Genomic DNA, 16,852 nt, shown 5'->3' with positions numbered 1-16,852 from the left:
TTTCTGAAACTACGTGGGAGGTTCGACGTAGTTGGGCTCCATGTACGATCTGTACAGTGTACTGCGTAGAGCTAAACGCTCGTCACTCTTTGACCTTTCCTCTCAACTTGCATTTAGAACATGGAATGCATATGAGTTCGGTTCTCTCAGTCCCAAGGACCGCTCCCGAAATCGTGACATCGATTAGACGCGAACGGCGCACAGTAATCGAGTAACACGATTACGAAACTATAAAATATTATGGAGTTAAGTTACGTTACGTAGGTATTTCGAGTTGCGAATTGCCGTTCGCCGAGCGCCGCGCGTTGTGCTAGCGTTGTGTTTGTCGGCGGCGCCGGCCAGTGCCGCGTACTCCGCCGCGCGATACGCACGCACGCCGTAGAGCGCGCTCTCGCCCGTGACTCGACTCGTGCTACCCTGTGTACCTGTGCCCTGTGTTATACCCCTAAAGTACGTAAACAAAACACACTAACTAACCTGTGAAAGTGCGGTCCGGATTTACATTGGAGCGGCATCAAACGCGTGCGTATTGCTTGTTTGTAGCGAGTGATAGAATCTGTTGCATTCTGCAGGTGCTTGCTTGTTCTTTATTAATTGAAAAGTGATTGTAAAGCGGTCACGGCCGAGGCACACATGTCCGGCCCAGTTTTCACGATCGTTGCCTCTGTCTCGAACGAATTCCATGGCTTGGTTGCTTTTCTTTGTTTACCGGCGGGAGATGTTGTCGGTGCGTCTTGCACTTGTTGATTCTCTACGATCTCTCGGATCTCTCGCGGTCTGCGGCGATTCACATTTCGGCATCTTACCAATTGTTTCCCGTTCGATTTTGGCATCAAACACAAATACTATGCGTTTAATTGCACCGATGCCAGATTCTTGTTAAGAAAACATCGTTCATGTTACGGTATGCACATGTAATTAGATCGATCTTGTCTAGTTTCTCACGTTGTAAGCTTTATCAAATTCAGGAGCTCCTAATGTTGCCGACTATTTCGTAGTGAGCTATTACGTTGTTTGTGATGTAATTTCACGTAATCTTTCTTGTTAAAATGCTGGTGTTTTGCATTTGCATCTCGGAATATTTTAGTAGAGAGCAGAAACTGCGATATACGACGATACATAATCATAAATTGATTCTTCTTGCTATGCTCGAATTAAAATCAAAGTAGCTAGGAGAAAGACGCAAAACAAAACTCGCATATAGAGCAAGAATAAATATTGAAGGAAGAAACGGCTGAATATTCTGTCGACGCAATTCTTGAAAAAAAAAAAAGATATTAAACAGAACAGACGCAATAATAATAGAGAAGCCACGAAAACTTGAAATCTCGAAAGGTCTGACAGATTGTTGGTCATTTATTTTCAATAAAATATCGACACTTTGAACTTGAACTTTGATTTTAAAACATTCGATCGAAATGGCAAATGAAAAGCAGATGCTAATAGATGCTGTCTCTATGTGTCGTCTGATAAAAATATTAACAATCTGGTAGTCCAGTTTTCCAAGTACTTTACATATTCAAGAAACCTTTAATCATTTGTAAATGGCTCAACTTAAATCGCTTAATCAAAGATACAACTGTACAAATAAATATTTGTATTAGAACAAGTGTTTTATAATGCAGCATAATATTTTGGAATAAATCGTAACTATTAGTCTACATTACAACAAACACGGATATTTTTTTAAGCTATGTTTATAATTCCGATTTTCCCGACCTGTTAGGAGTTAAAATTTAAATCAGATTGGTTTTAGTTAACATTCGGCCTCTATCAAACAAAACTGATATCGATTACAATCAAACTTTCATAATTATAGGCTACATAGGTGTGGAACGAATGGACCGATTATAACACGAATTGAAACCATGAACGATATCAACCGAACGAACGATTATGCTGTTTAAAATATTTAATATTACTCTGATAATGCTATAAAATCAAACGATATATGGATGTTATATATTTTAAATTAACTTTCGTGTAAAGCGGAAAGGTTTTTTTCCATGTATATCATCTGCGCTGTTTTACTTTTCTATTTTGTTTGTAATATCATTTCAAAAGTAATATGTTTCTCCATTACATTTTTATCTAACACATTCGTTCAATTACCTACCTACTTACTGACACATATTGATAATTTACTTTCGCCGACGGGGATTCCCTTGCAAGTAAGTCTTGATTGAATTTACAAACCTCGCTGAAATAATGATCTGTGGCAACGTTAGACATTCTTACAGCAATGATTACGTCATCATCATCTTGATAACATTTGTCGTTCAGTCTGCTAGCAAAATTAGGTTCTAGACTGCGCTTCGCCGTAACCTCGACGTCATTTGCAGCCCGCATCTGTTGTTGACTTTACGTAAGACGGGTCTAATAATCGCAGAGTATAATGACTAGCTTTGAATATTCCGAGCCATCGATGCAATCTCTTTGAAATTTGCGCAGTAACAAGAAACTCGTGTGGCTTTTTTATTGAATAGTGGGCAATTTGTTTCGTTTTTTGATTGTTCAACAGTATTGTTTCGACACTGCTGCGCAAGCGATGGGCCCAACTGTTGATTTTGCCAAATTGCGGTTCAGTGAAATTGTTTATCAGTGTGGAACACACAATCTTGGAGAATCTAAAACTAATTTAAGTCCATCCGCACTTGAATTGTACCGAACGGAGGCATAATTTTTGTGCGTTTTTCATTTCAAAGAAGTTCTATGATGATTTAGAATGTCTTTACAAAATTCAATAAGTGAAAACCCGCACATAAATTTAGTTATTCACAACCGGACATTACAAATGGAGTGTGACAAAAAAATCATTTAAAAATAACACAAATATCAGTGAAGCACGTGTAAGTGATGACGATGACGTCAAAACGCCATTATTTTGTGAACCGCACTATTTATCTTTATATGACATAGAACTGGAGATTATGTATAATCCTGTTGAAACGTGACCGAAGTAATCCTTTGTGAGAGGTTTCTGTGTTATTGGCTCATTACTGTACTGGGTTATTTTAAATGTGAATTACATAGGAATTTTAATAGAGAAACCGGTGGGGCCCGGTACCTTCCGGGATACTTGCTAACATAATGGCTTATTTTATGGTTAGTTGTAATGGACGCTAGTGAACGGACTACGTTTTTCTTCAGATCTTGTGCCGTATTTGGAAAATTCACTGTGTTTTAAAATGTCAAAGTTATTCCTCAAACAAATTATTCGTTACTTCATCAGCATGTTTAATTTTCAAACTTTGTCCTTAAGTAAAAGGGCATATAACAAAATTAACTTAGAAGTAGTTAGTCCCTTTCTAGACGCAAAATATTCTTTGAGACACCTAGTTTATTTAGATGATTTATTAAGCTCTAAAACTTAAATTACTCTATTACTTTGGCTATAACTAGATGGATTTTAGTAATTTAGGCCCGTTTTAGTAAATAGATCTTTAAAATGTTCATCTTATTTTGACTTGAAGGTTTACTTGAGCAGTCTTGGATGGAACCGGTTTTTCTAGTACGCTCACTGTGTTAGAGGCATCTGCTTTACATAAAAAAACCTTCGAAACGGATTCAAGACGTACAAGTTTATACGAATTATGTCACATCCTGTAACACTTACTTGCATATTATTATCATTAATATTTTAAATAGATAATATAAATTTTGTATTATGGATTCTGGTAGCATACGTACGGAGACAATTAGGAACATAATGGGTTTTGAAATATTTTTTTTGTTTCGCAGGTTCGAAATGAATATTAGTGGGTCAGTAAAAATGTTTGATCTGGGTTTCTTATTGAGCTTGCTTTTTCCGACGGCTTCGTAGCGCTACTTTATCTATTGCGCAGAAATTTAAACGAGGTATGTTCTAGGTTTTGCTTGCACATTTGCTTTCATAGAAAGAGTTTTCTGTTCTGTCTGTGATACAAAGTATCCAAGTTATAATACTAGTGAAAATAATAATAAAAAAGAGTACCTATATATAACAAAATCTACTTAACCACAGTTTACTATAAATCTTAAGCTGACTCTTCCGTCGATAAATAATATGAACCGAAAAAATTACAACTATTCAATAGATGATTTACCACTTCCTAACAAGAAGACAAATTTACCACTAAAAACTAAGTTTTCTGAAACAAAAAAAATGTCTTTAAAACATTTTACTCGACAAACGGTTTACACCACAGTAACCAACATATCTAGTATACAATATACACATACAATCTACAGACAGCCAGGTCTAATGTCGAAACGTCATCGGTAAATGCAAGCCTGTCTCTATTAGTTCTCAGAATACTACGCCAGCAATACTATTGCAAAAAACAATGACATACCACTTAATGTAATGACACAGAGCCACCGGATGATGGCGGACATGCTATCAACATCTTACGTACCGAATTAACTTGATATCTTTAGATTGAGACTAATTATATATGTTTCACGACTGTTATACTCTAAGGTGTAAGCAGAGTTGATGAAATACACATGCCGTTCCTACGCTATTTGACAATAATAATAATAATAAATCATTTTATTTTCAAGCTACAATGGCTCATAGATATATACCTTACAAACTAACATATGTATTAAGTATATCATCACTATGTTAGTAGCACTTCACTTAAGCACAGTGTCTTTGGTGCTATCCTGTGGTACAATGATTGTCTCGTGTAAAATAGTATTATAGCAACATCCATTTGCATTCGGGATAGCTTTTCGGTTATACTTTATTTTGGCATTTGGTAATTCATCTAAAAGCTTACCTTTGCGGCGATTTCGGTACCCCGATTCCGGTTTTTCACCTATCTCATAGCTACAATGTCGTCAAAATCAGTTCAGCAATTTTGTTGTGAAATGGTAACAGACAGATTTTCGCATTTAATTTTTGTGTACTTATTGTTCATCAGTTAAAGGTACTCCGCATATTAATCCAGGAACGGTAAGGAGTATTTAAATAATTTAATAAAGTCCTGTGTTTTGAAACAACCAGTTCGGTAATATACTTATTAATGCGAGAATTATTCGACGTTACAATTATTATGAGATTGCAAGAAACTGGCTCGTCCGGTTTGAGCCGGCACTTGTCAATGAGAGCCGCAGGGATGAGTTTTGGGGCCTGATATGTTATTACGTTGTTTTTTTTTCATTTTCGGCAGTGTAATCACAAATTATTGGTTCAATAACCAGGGAAGTCATGACTATAGGGTCAATTTCCTTAATGGAGAGAGTTATTGAGTGTTGTAGTTTAAAGAGAATTAGTTAGAAAATGGTTTTAATAGAAAAACATACTAATCGAGTTAGGGAGCTGCAAATTTTTGAGTATGTTTAAAATATGACAAGTCTTGATTGTGTTGTCTTTCTAAGTTACCTTACAAATTAGGCTCTATCTTTCGCTTTTAGTAATCAGAGATAATCAGTTTATACTTTATAACCTGAGATAGCTCAAACAATTTTTTGTGACCTTTACTGTAAAGAAAAATGGCAATGAAACTACAGATCATGAGGTCTCGGTTTCTTTTCCCGGGCCGGACAAAGTTGCTGTTGATCTTTTCTTATTTAAGCCAGAATGGTTCAATAGTAGTCCGTAGTTTGATAACATGCTTTGTATATGGCAATAGACTTGCCCCCTATTACACGGGACTCAAATTTATTAATGAGGAAACGCGGTACTATTCATACCACCAATACCTTTGGGTATAAAAGCCGTGATGTTATGTATGTATAGCAACTACTGTACCTCGATTCTCTACCACTATCGACTATCGACAACCGGCTAGCTATCGAAATTTTGACATTTAGAATGTACTGCCAAAACATTTCCTACGATGTCCGTCAGAGGCGCTGATCAGATTTTCATACAAAATTTCTCGATGACAGGTCGGTTGTCGGTAGTCGATAGTAGTAGAGAATCGAGCTACTGTACCATTAAGTTATGAATGACATTTAAAATAATGCCCAGTAGTGAGCATATCAAATTGTTAATGAATTTGTTTATCATGAACAACAACAGCTGTTGCATATATCGATAAAATACCGCTATTAAGTAATATGTTTTAATTGTATATAATAATATTTACTTATGTTATCAATACTATGCACTGTTACTGTGCTCTAATTACTATGGCACCGAAGTATCGAACAAATTGGAATACTTTTTGTATTTTAATTATATTTTAATCCTACATTATTTTTGTAGGTAGAGTGAACACCTTTACTTACCCTTTTTAGGACTGTAACTTTACAGTCCGTAAGGCAAGGGGTAAGTAAAATATTTTTTTCAGCATATACACTTGGATATCCTAAAAAATGATTTTTTTGATTGATGATTGAAAAAATAGTTTCTTAACGTTTCGGCCAAGTTGTTCCGGGTACCACGGTGAATATATAGTGTTTGCCTTCTGTGCAGTGGCTTGTATTCAGACTTAAAGTTAACTGGCACGTACTATACTATACTATACATATAACGCGTGTTTAAAGTATTACTTTTTGTGCTACACTATTAAAAAGTTACAGTATATGAGAAATGATGATCCATTGTGTGAAATATAATCCTTGCATTGAGAAAGTTATCGGTGTGTGGTGAGTCAAAACATGTACAGTCGGCTACAAAATTCGCTAGTTACTCTTTCACGAAAAACTACTGCACGGTTTTTAATGAAATTTAGAGCTAATATAGGCCTGACTGGCGCGGTCGGTTGTGTTTCCGATTGCTGACCACGAGGTCCAGGGTTCAATTCTGAGGTCGGACTTTTTTTCTAATTTATCTTAGATTGTAGTCCAGAGTATGATATAATTTGCAGTATACACCAATTGACTCACTTCCTCTTACATGGGACTGACATCGTTAATGGCGAAACACGGGAGTATTTCATTCACCTCTGCCATCACCTTCGGATGCAACATGCGTGATATTATGTATATGTGAATAATATGGGGTTTCAAAAGATCCAATATGTTCAGCGACTTATGTAGCTGACTGTATATGTACAAAGTTAGTTCGCGAGTATCGAGGGAGTTTCATGTTCCGTGTCGTATTCCCAGGTTGATAAGTTTAGCTGAGATTTTAGCACTAATGCCTAGGGAAGGTTATTTTGAGTACTAACTTTGAGATTTAATTCTAGATTCTGTCTTACATGATGCATAGAACAGTAATTTGTAAACAAAGTATTTTAATACGATTCGCCAATCATGTTAATCCTACAATTTTGTCAATGCTCAGGTTGTGTGTTTATTTGACTTTTGTAATCTCAGGAATTATTGATTCAATTTGAAAATTTACGAATGGAAAGCTACATTAACCCTAAATATTATAGGATGTTTAATACTCAATAGGATTTTATGTGACGGAAGACCGAAGATTACTGCGCCTTATATTAAGAGTTCAAGTATTAAAAGACACAATTTTTTACATATTCTCTTGGAGAACTACTTCCGAACCCTCTGAGAAAATATTCCACATATAACAATGCCATAACGATCAGTTAATATAACAAGCAAATAGGAAGAAAACTCTACAATTATATTAAAACATAGCTCAGAAAGAATAACATAGACACAGGACATACAGTGTATATGTTCCCACGGTGTGTCTGTATTTTTATACTAGACTTTCCAATGACCAATTTAAACGAGGCGCTCATAGCCAGTTGCGGTCACTGGTCGGTAAACGATCTGTGAGTTAAGCAAATGTTGTCGCGGTCATTTTATAGATGGATGACCGCATTGTCGTATTTGTGCTGAGCGACTTCTTGCTTTCGGAGGGCATTTGAAAAGATCGCGGTGGTCGTCTATTAAGACAACAGTCGTTAGCCTTAACGACTGTTGTCTTAGCCGCCTGAAAGACTTGTGATATGCCTATATCACAAGTCTTTCAGGCGGCTTGAACGATACTGTCAGTGGGTTGACAACCAATCATACAATAACACAATAATAATATTGCCATTTTTCATTAGTTTGCTGATAAAACTGACACATAAATCAATTTAGCAAGTGCTGCACATGGTTGAGGTAAACTTTTACAAAAACTACACGGATGAAATGTATGTCCTTATCTTAAAACATACGACAGTGAAATGATTTATTTCATGTCCACCTTCAACATGTACCTTTGGGCCTAGAATTCCAAACACATAGTAAATCTTGGCACTAAGTCGTGAATTGAAACTTCGCTTCTGGCTGCTCTTTAAATATTCACGTTAATAAGAACTAAGTTTCAAGGCTCTTGAGTTTGAATTTGAGGTAATGAACACTAAATTAAAGTGTATCTCTTTATTACTTAGACTGGATACCGCATCATATTTTATTACCAAACCGTTTAAACTTTTCAATGCTTTAAATTCTGACTAAATCGATTACATTTGAAACAATTTTCTTTACTTAAACCGCTTATTTACGTAGGTCAAAATATAACTCCATTTTTCACGCGTTTATGTCTAAACTGCTGAACTGATTGAGACTAAATCGCAATTGGGAGATCGATAGCTTATATCCCGTAAAATACCGCAGGCACTATACATATTTAAAAAAGCCTTCCATACGAGTAGAACCACGTCAAATATACCATTTTTAACCCATGACTGACCTACTGTTAGGCAAGGGTCTCCTAACAAACGAGGGAGGAGTCAGGCTTGAGTCCACCAAGCTGGCCAAACGCGGGTTAGGGAATAAATATGTATTACTACATATTTACATTACAAAATACAAATGACGTAATTCCTAAAAAGTACAAACTGTAGAGCAGCCATTTATTTTTAACCTACCAAAATTCCTGGACAGTCGATCCTTTATTTAAAATTTACGTTCATCGTCCGCCCACCCGTTATTCAGTCTAAACGACTTTTATCATTATGTATTAAGGCTTTGCTGTTATCAGGTTTATTTATAGCCTCTGTTAACCCTTCTGCTTGACCAAGGGCTAAATGTTTGGTGTCTATCTTTTGAGGTAGACGGGATAGTATGTAGTGCTGCTTTAAAGGGTTCGTATGCGTGGTTTTGTTTAACTGACGGTGTAGACAGAGGTGAACAGAAAAATTACATTACATTGGAGCGGAAGATAGTCAAGTATTATAATGTAAGTATCTTCTCGCACGTGATTGAAGGTTGGAACACCAATGGCTTTTTGAAATTCTGTATGTAATACATACATACATAACTTAAAGAGATCAACTATCAGGAGTTTGAATGATGATCACTTTTTTAACGGTGGAGGAAAACATAGTGATGAAACCTTGCATGCCAGAGTTTTTCAAGATATGCAGTCTCCAATCAGAAGTTGGTTAGTGTGGTGGATTTACGCCTAGCTCATTATTGGCCTTTCTCACTAGGAGACTAAAAGTGGCACGGTAACAGTTTAATTTTTCTACCCTTTCACGTGTAACTTTCACATGTAAATCAAGTGATTTCAACATATAATATTAGGTCGGCAACTACGCCGTTTATATCAGTTTTATAGAAGAATAAATTTAATACAATACCTGTGATAATCGGTGATTCGTTGCGGACATTTAACGTGCTAACACGAAACGGCTGCGGTGTTACGAGCTACTACTACACATCTTTTTTTTGTATTACATTTGAAATACTTATAAATGGATCGATATTTTTCTGTACTCTCTTTTTTGACATTTATCTGGAGTCTTCGATGAGACGTGTAGAGTTTGATTCCCAGTTAAATGAAATTCATGTGTAACTATACTTAGTGTGAGGGTACACTTAGTGTGGGGGTTATATCTAATTGGTTATTAAAAAGTTCATTTTCATCTCGATGAGGTCTTGAGTTCAATTTTCAACTGAAATTTCGTAATTTCTATAGTTTTGTGTTCTTGAAATAAACGGTTTCCACATTGTATTATTATAACTTTCACGCGCTCTGCAAACATTTTGGTACAATTTTTTTAATCTCTTGCTGACTTCTTTCTAGCATTACGTAGTAAAGTTAAAGTGCGTAATTGTATTATAGATCGAGTACATTAGTCGATACGCGGCCGATACCAATCAGGTATGCCAAGGTTGACCGTTTCCTCACTTTAAATAATAACCGCTATTAACTACGTGTTGTTTTTATTATCTTTACTTTTGATACTTACTTTGTACTTGGAAAGATGAGGAGAAAAGATTTTAGGTGTTAGACTAGAGAGACGATTACCTACCATACCACCATTGGTTATCAACAACCGGGCAGTTTTCACTAGGTACCTACTAATTCCGTAGCGCAGTCGTTAAAGGTCGCCACGCTGCTACCATTGCGTCGGGAGGTCGTGGGTTCGATTCCCACATGGAACAATTATTTGTGCGATCCACAAATAATTGTTTCGGGTCTGGTTGTACTGTGTCCGTTGTTTGTATGTTTGTTCAAGTCCCCGCGGCACAAGAGCAATTCTTAGTGCGGGAGTTGTCTTTTTTTATTAAAAAATTAGTAGTACTCTACTATGTGTGTCCAAATTCGATTATTTCATCAGATTATGCTTGATTGGGATTGTATGATAAAGGATTATAAGGATGCAAGAATGACGACAGATTTTTTTAATTTTATAATGTTATTTAATTTCACAAGCCTAATCATTTGAAAGTAGGTATATAATACAATAATATGTGCATTATTACGCAGGTCTATTGCATATCGGCCTAGAAAATTTTACAAAATTTGACATTTAATTAAAATGCAACGTATTGCAATATACATAAATGCCGTATTAAAATAGCTTAATGTCGTCTTAATATAAACGAAAACTACACAATCAAGTTAATTTATGAGGAACACTAATTTTGTTTTATCTTAATGTGTATATCTTAATATGTTTCCGGACATAACGAAATTACGACTTATATAATGTAACGCATATTTGTATAAGATTGTCTTTCGTCTGTTTGTCTTTCTGATATTAACAGGAAATGTAATGATCTGTTGTCTTTTGAAAGAAAGAACTAAGCTATGTTTTATACCTACATTTTGTTTTGATAATATAATAGGCAAGCTGTTCTAGTCGGCTAGTATATTTAGTTCGGCTTTAATCGGCCTAGCTGTGCGGCAAAACCGAATATGTAAAGATGAAAAAATACCGCTCGACATCGCCACGTCCCAATGATAGAACTGAATTTTGACAATCGATCTCGAAGGAGCTACGCGATCGGCACAAGCCGAATCAAACGTGCCGACACGAATATACCTTACCTTTATTTTTAAGTTTCTTAATATACAGTATAGAACATTTAATAGCCATTTCCTATTTTTATAACACTGCAGCCAAGATGGTTCCACGCACTTGCCATAGCCGAAAGTTTAGACCAAGGTGTATGAAATACACACACGTTCCTCACTTTGCACTACCGGGACCCAAACTCCGGATCTCTCAATCAGCAGTTGTATGCACTACCGCCCTACAGAGGCAGTTACAGTACAGTTTTTTTAATAATCATATTAATTTATATACAAAATATTTTTGCACAAGGCCATTCGTTTACAACATTATACTTTAAACGTAGTATCGATTGAGTGAAAGCTTCGCTATCAGCATTATAACAATGTAACGCCTACGTTTTGATACTAGATTCAGTATAGATTACGTGCTAACTGCGCACTAAATGTCTACCTACTTTTGGTGATTTAGGGCATGTTGTTAGACTGAAATAGCCTTTCATGTGTCAGTATAATATGATATCGAAGTGTTTTTTATACAAACTAGATCAATTATCAAGTTCTGAATGAGAATTGCATAGCTTATTTGATGGAATTTTGACGGTTGTTTAGATAATTATGTCCTTACTTTATATATCGGATATTGTATTACCTAATTATCCGCCCATTAAGCTCTTTACTAGCTCTATACTCGATAATACCACCTGCAAAGAATCGTGCTACTGTTCTTTAAAATCTACAAACATACAAACACTGGGCACATAGTCTAGTCAGAATCAAAACTTATAGACACAAAAAAAAATATATGTTACAGAATCAAACCCACCATAACGCGCCTTTCCGCATGCACTGCAACTTAAAAAGGCACTATTAACCACTAAACCATAGAAGCTGTCAAAACGTCATATCATTTCAAAACACCTATAGTTCAGTTCAGTTGAGATAAGAACATTGTCAATGTATTTAGTACATCCACCTGATTGTTTATTAGATAGTGTATGCGTCACCCCGCGTGGGTGGTGATAAGTTATCAGTATGTGGAGGCCACTTGCAGACTTTTTGGCGATTGTTCGTATTTGTGTTAGAATTTAACTGTATAGGACTATATGATGGGGCATTGTGTCTACTTTTAAAAAACTGAAAGTAACGGTTCCCGTTAAATTATCAAAATAATATATCAAAGCTAGTTTTGACTGCGGCGACTGCAATAATTGTAAACTCACCATGGAGCCACACTGTTCGATATACCCCTTGAAGTGCAAGTGATTTAAAATTATGTTAACAGTTGCTCTGTTATTACAATTATATTTATAACAAAGTGACTGCATTTTTTTTGCTATATTTTTTGATAGTAGACGAACAAATAAGTAATTAAGAAAACTGCTACTGAGTTTTGGCTGAAAAAAATACGTTTATTTAAGCTTTAAAGTTGGTTAAGATCAATAGCTGTTAGCCAAAGCCGGTGGAAAACATCTTTATTAAAGATTCAATTATAATTAACGTCTTTGAAAACAGGAATTTCCCTGAGTATTTTGCCCAAATATCTAATAATATTTTAATGATAACTTAACGACTATCAACTTGATGACGGTAATCAACCTCCATAAATCATAAATATTTTTCCTATTTACACGTGTAACTTCAGTTACACAGAAACCATGAATAAATAAATAAACGGATCTTTCCGCAATCAAAGTATTAAGACAAATACATTTCAAATGACTACTTAGATTGCATCACTGTTCGCTGTAAATAATGTTTGATCATTATTCTTTGTTATCTCAATAATCTACTTTGTACGCTGCGTAAATAGAAACGATTTGCATGTCGAGAAGAACAGTGCGTTGAGATTTGCAGTCTTAAAAACGACCTGCAGCGCGATTTTATACCGTCGGTACTTTCGTGTATCGAGAGTTTGACATTTAAAATGTACTGCAAAAATAGTCTTTACGACACTCGCTAGAGGCGCCGATTGTAATACATTTTTTTTCGATAGCTAGCCGGTTGTCGGTAATTGATAGTGGTAGAGAATCGTGCTACAGGCTGATATAAAAATTCGAAATTTAAAAATTGAAAAAAAAAGTCAAAGGCCGGTCATATCACTTGAGACTTCATGAACGACTGCATACAGTACAACTCGTAAAATACAAGCGATTTATCTACTTCTATACTTACTATATTAATATCAATATTATTAATGCGAAAGATTGTCTATCTGTAACGCTTTTACAGACAAAATCTCTGATTAGATTTTGATAAAATTCAGAAAGGAGATAATTGTAGGTTCAAAGTGAAACACAGACTTATAGGTAGTCTTTTTGAAAATCAGCCTAAGCTATAATATTTTTTTGTAGGCGATAATTTGCTAGGAAAATCGTCCTTAAGGTAATTTTTCTTTAACATTATACCCAAATTGCGCAGGACGGTCAGCTTGCAAAGAATAAATTCCATTACGAGATAAACCTTACTTTATTATGAATGTAAAAGTGATGTAATGCGATACATTGTCTTTACTTTATGATATTAGCAGCAATGTGACATAAAACTAAGTGCTTTTAAGACCCGTATAAATAAATCTCGCACTCAACTCCAAGTTCGCTCTCAAAAAGGTCCTGTCTTTATTTACAAGCTCTTACTTGAATGCATCTTTCTGATAAATGTTTGAGGTACATGGATTTTTGTTAAAATTTTATTAGCTCATCGTTGTGTCACTTTATCTTAAAATATATTATTTTAAGTCATGACACTGTCGCACTGCTGGGCAAAAGGGAACTCCCATACGACGGAGCCTTGAGTCCACTACGATATTGTATTTAACTACTACCAACAAACCTGTAGCTATCGACACTTTATGAATCACTGATCAGCGCCCCTAGCGTGTTTTACAAGAACTATTTTTCCAAATAATTTTAAATGTCAAACGCTATTCGATGGTACTGACTATCACCACTATCATGATCATTGAACAATGCCCGTAAACAATATTAAACAACAAAACTGGTGCAAGCCACCCACTTAAAACGGTGAATTATTTAAAAACACACCGTTCGCACTACGCTTAGTGTAGAAAATTACTAATTATCGTATTTTGAAGCAGACTGCGTTTGTTATAATTGATTGCCACACGCATATGAACGCTTCGCTGACTCGCTCCAGTACTGTGTTTCAAATATACATATTACTAACTTATGCCCGCAACTCCGTCCGTATTTAGTTAAATAGTAGATTATAATATAGTCCATCACTCTGCTAGGTTTTATCAAAATTGGTTCAGCCGTTTTGACGTGGGAACGAACAAGCGAACAAACGCATTTTCGGAATTGGGATATTTAAATTTTGTGTGTACTAGGGCTATATTCACGTGAAGTGATTCGTTGTAATAAATTGTGAGCTGATTTTCCATCGTTAGATAAATTAATTTGTTACTGTAATAATATTGATGCTTTTATTTATAATACACTTAGGTGAGGACTTAAACAAATTACATCGCATATTATATAGAAGTAATTAATTTATTGCATTAAGTCACGAACAAACCTTTTTTATTCATATTTCAGAAATGTATAGTTAATGACACTAATCGTTGCTTTCACTACTTCTAAATATATTTAGCCTAAGAGTATTCTGACAGCCGTTTTCATACAGTCACTTTACCCAGCAGATAGGTTATCTGATAGTTATTATAGGTTTAAAACTAGCCCTTAGGGTCGTCAGTACCGGGTTAGACAGATAATATGTGCACCAATCAGTTTGACTTTCACTAGTGACGCAATGTTCGGCCACGATCGGACTTTGTCGGCTGTCATCGGGATTTGTACCGGGACTTTTGTTAGCAAAACGTTCGTTTTGTAATTATATAAGCTATCTATGTATGAAAGGATTTGTGGTTCGAGTGTCTAGCGACTGCCGCTAGCGAGATTGTGGGTTATGTTCTCGGGTTCGACAAAGAATTTATGTTGCAATATACGCCTGGAGTTTGCCTATATGAATGTAGACTGAATAATAAAAGAGCATAAACTGCAGTATGTTATGAAAAAAAAAATAGTAACTACAAAGTGTGGAATTTATAACCTGTGCCTTCATTTGAAGGTTTTCATTGCCCCGACTGCAAAAAACTAATTCAATATCATAAACAAAAAATTGCTTTGTCATATTTATAAAAATAATCCGAGAAACTTGCTCTGAAACTCCGTATAGTTCTACAAATACTCACAAAGGTAAGTATTTCAACATTTCGTGAGTCCACAGTCAAAAGTTTGCCAGTTTCGTGATATTTCCTCGAGTAGAAAACCAGGTAAAACTTAGTTAGATTCAAAAATATAGGACAAGTTTTTATAAAACAAATTCACTGGCTTTATTCTTAGTTATTGAATCCATATTTTTATTATAAATGCGAAAGTCTGTTGCACTTTTGGGTAAACTACTAAACAGACTTTGATGATATATTAATGGTGATAGTTGAAGATCCGGAACCAAGAATAGGCTGCCTTCTTTAATGAAACCAACTCTTTAGGACCTTGCTTGTTCTGTGTGTTTCAGAACTCGACTAATGAAATAATGATATTAATGGACTTAACAACAATATTGACCAACTATGTTGTATTAATTCGAATGTATTGAAAATGCATACATTTAAATAGCGTCTGATCTTTCACATACGCAAGACAAACCAGTAGCGCGATTATCGACAAGCAGCTATTGACATTAAAATTTCTTAAAGAAAATATATGTCGCGAGGTATGCCAAGGGTGCTGATCAGATTTTCATCTAAATTTTGTCGATAGAAACAGAAAAAGCCCTTCTAAGAATATCGAATTAAAATGTCAATTTTCATAGTCAAATATTAGTCTACTGCATATCGGTAAACTAGATCAATCGAGTAAATCGTATGTCATTGAAAAGACAACTCTAACCCGACTAGTGTAGCAAATATTCCACATCTATCGGGATTTCAACTTTACAGCAGACAAGTCTAGCGATCGGTCCGTATTCTTCACCTAAAGTAAACTGTAGTCTCAACTAGTCGGGCAACTGGTTTACAAATCGTACAAAATGTTCCTTATTGCGCCATAGTCGTATGCCTTCCGCAAGTCTACCCCTATTTAAGGTCGTCTACTGTTTACTGTCTAGAGATTCTAGTCTAGTTACTGTAATATGAATTATGTATGTGTAGAATACTTAGTTTATATTTGTAGGTAAACTTTTGGTGAGAAAAGCAATCTTTGATGAAATAATTGCTAAGATGGGCCGCATGGTTTGAGTAGGGATTGGCTGTCTTCTGCTCTGAATTTAACAAGTCGATTGTTGCTAGTTAACAACAATCATAAACCTGTGTGTTTACAAAAAAAACCCTTAAAACTGACGATTAAAAGTAAATTCGACAAGTGCGATTAAAATTGTTAGTTAACTATCAAATCAAAAAACCTCTTGCAATCTTAACTTTATCTTGTATCTACTTCATTCATAATGTCTAATCAACATATACACAGCTAACCGAACATACCGATAATGTATATTTTAAGACGACAACCCTCCAACCCTTCTGGGAATTATAAACTCAATATATCAAGTATTTGAACCATATACAAGTTAACTATACAACCCCCGGGACTAATCTAATCTTGAGCTACGATCGCAAAGGATCAGTCGTTCATGCGAAAAATCTTATCAGATGTGCTAATACTGTGTTGATGAAACTCCTCTCGTGTTTGTGAG

At 35.4% G+C, this 16,852-nt stretch overlaps 1 protein-coding gene across 3 annotated transcripts in view; it reads left to right on the top strand.

Moving 5' to 3' along the window:
* The first annotated feature begins 321 nt into the window (after positions 1-321).
* Positions 322-16,852, top strand: part of LOC142973788 (terminal nucleotidyltransferase 5C-like) — a 249,171-nt gene continuing 232,640 nt past the window's right edge. The window contains exon 1 of one of the 3 annotated variants that reach the window (XM_076115792.1): positions 322-522. The gene's annotated coding sequence lies outside the window, so the exon portion shown is untranslated. Of the gene's footprint in view, positions 573-16,852 lie in introns of all 3 variants that reach the window. The other 2 variants (XM_076115793.1, XM_076115794.1) reach the window with 2 other exon arrangements.

The sequence above is a fragment of the Anticarsia gemmatalis genome, chromosome 6 (assembly GCF_050436995.1).
Source record: "Anticarsia gemmatalis isolate Benzon Research Colony breed Stoneville strain chromosome 6, ilAntGemm2 primary, whole genome shotgun sequence".
Classification (NCBI taxonomy): Eukaryota; Metazoa; Arthropoda; class Insecta; order Lepidoptera; family Erebidae; genus Anticarsia; species Anticarsia gemmatalis.
Note: the sequence above shows the minus strand (reverse complement) of the source record. Positions and strands in the feature narration are given on the sequence as shown.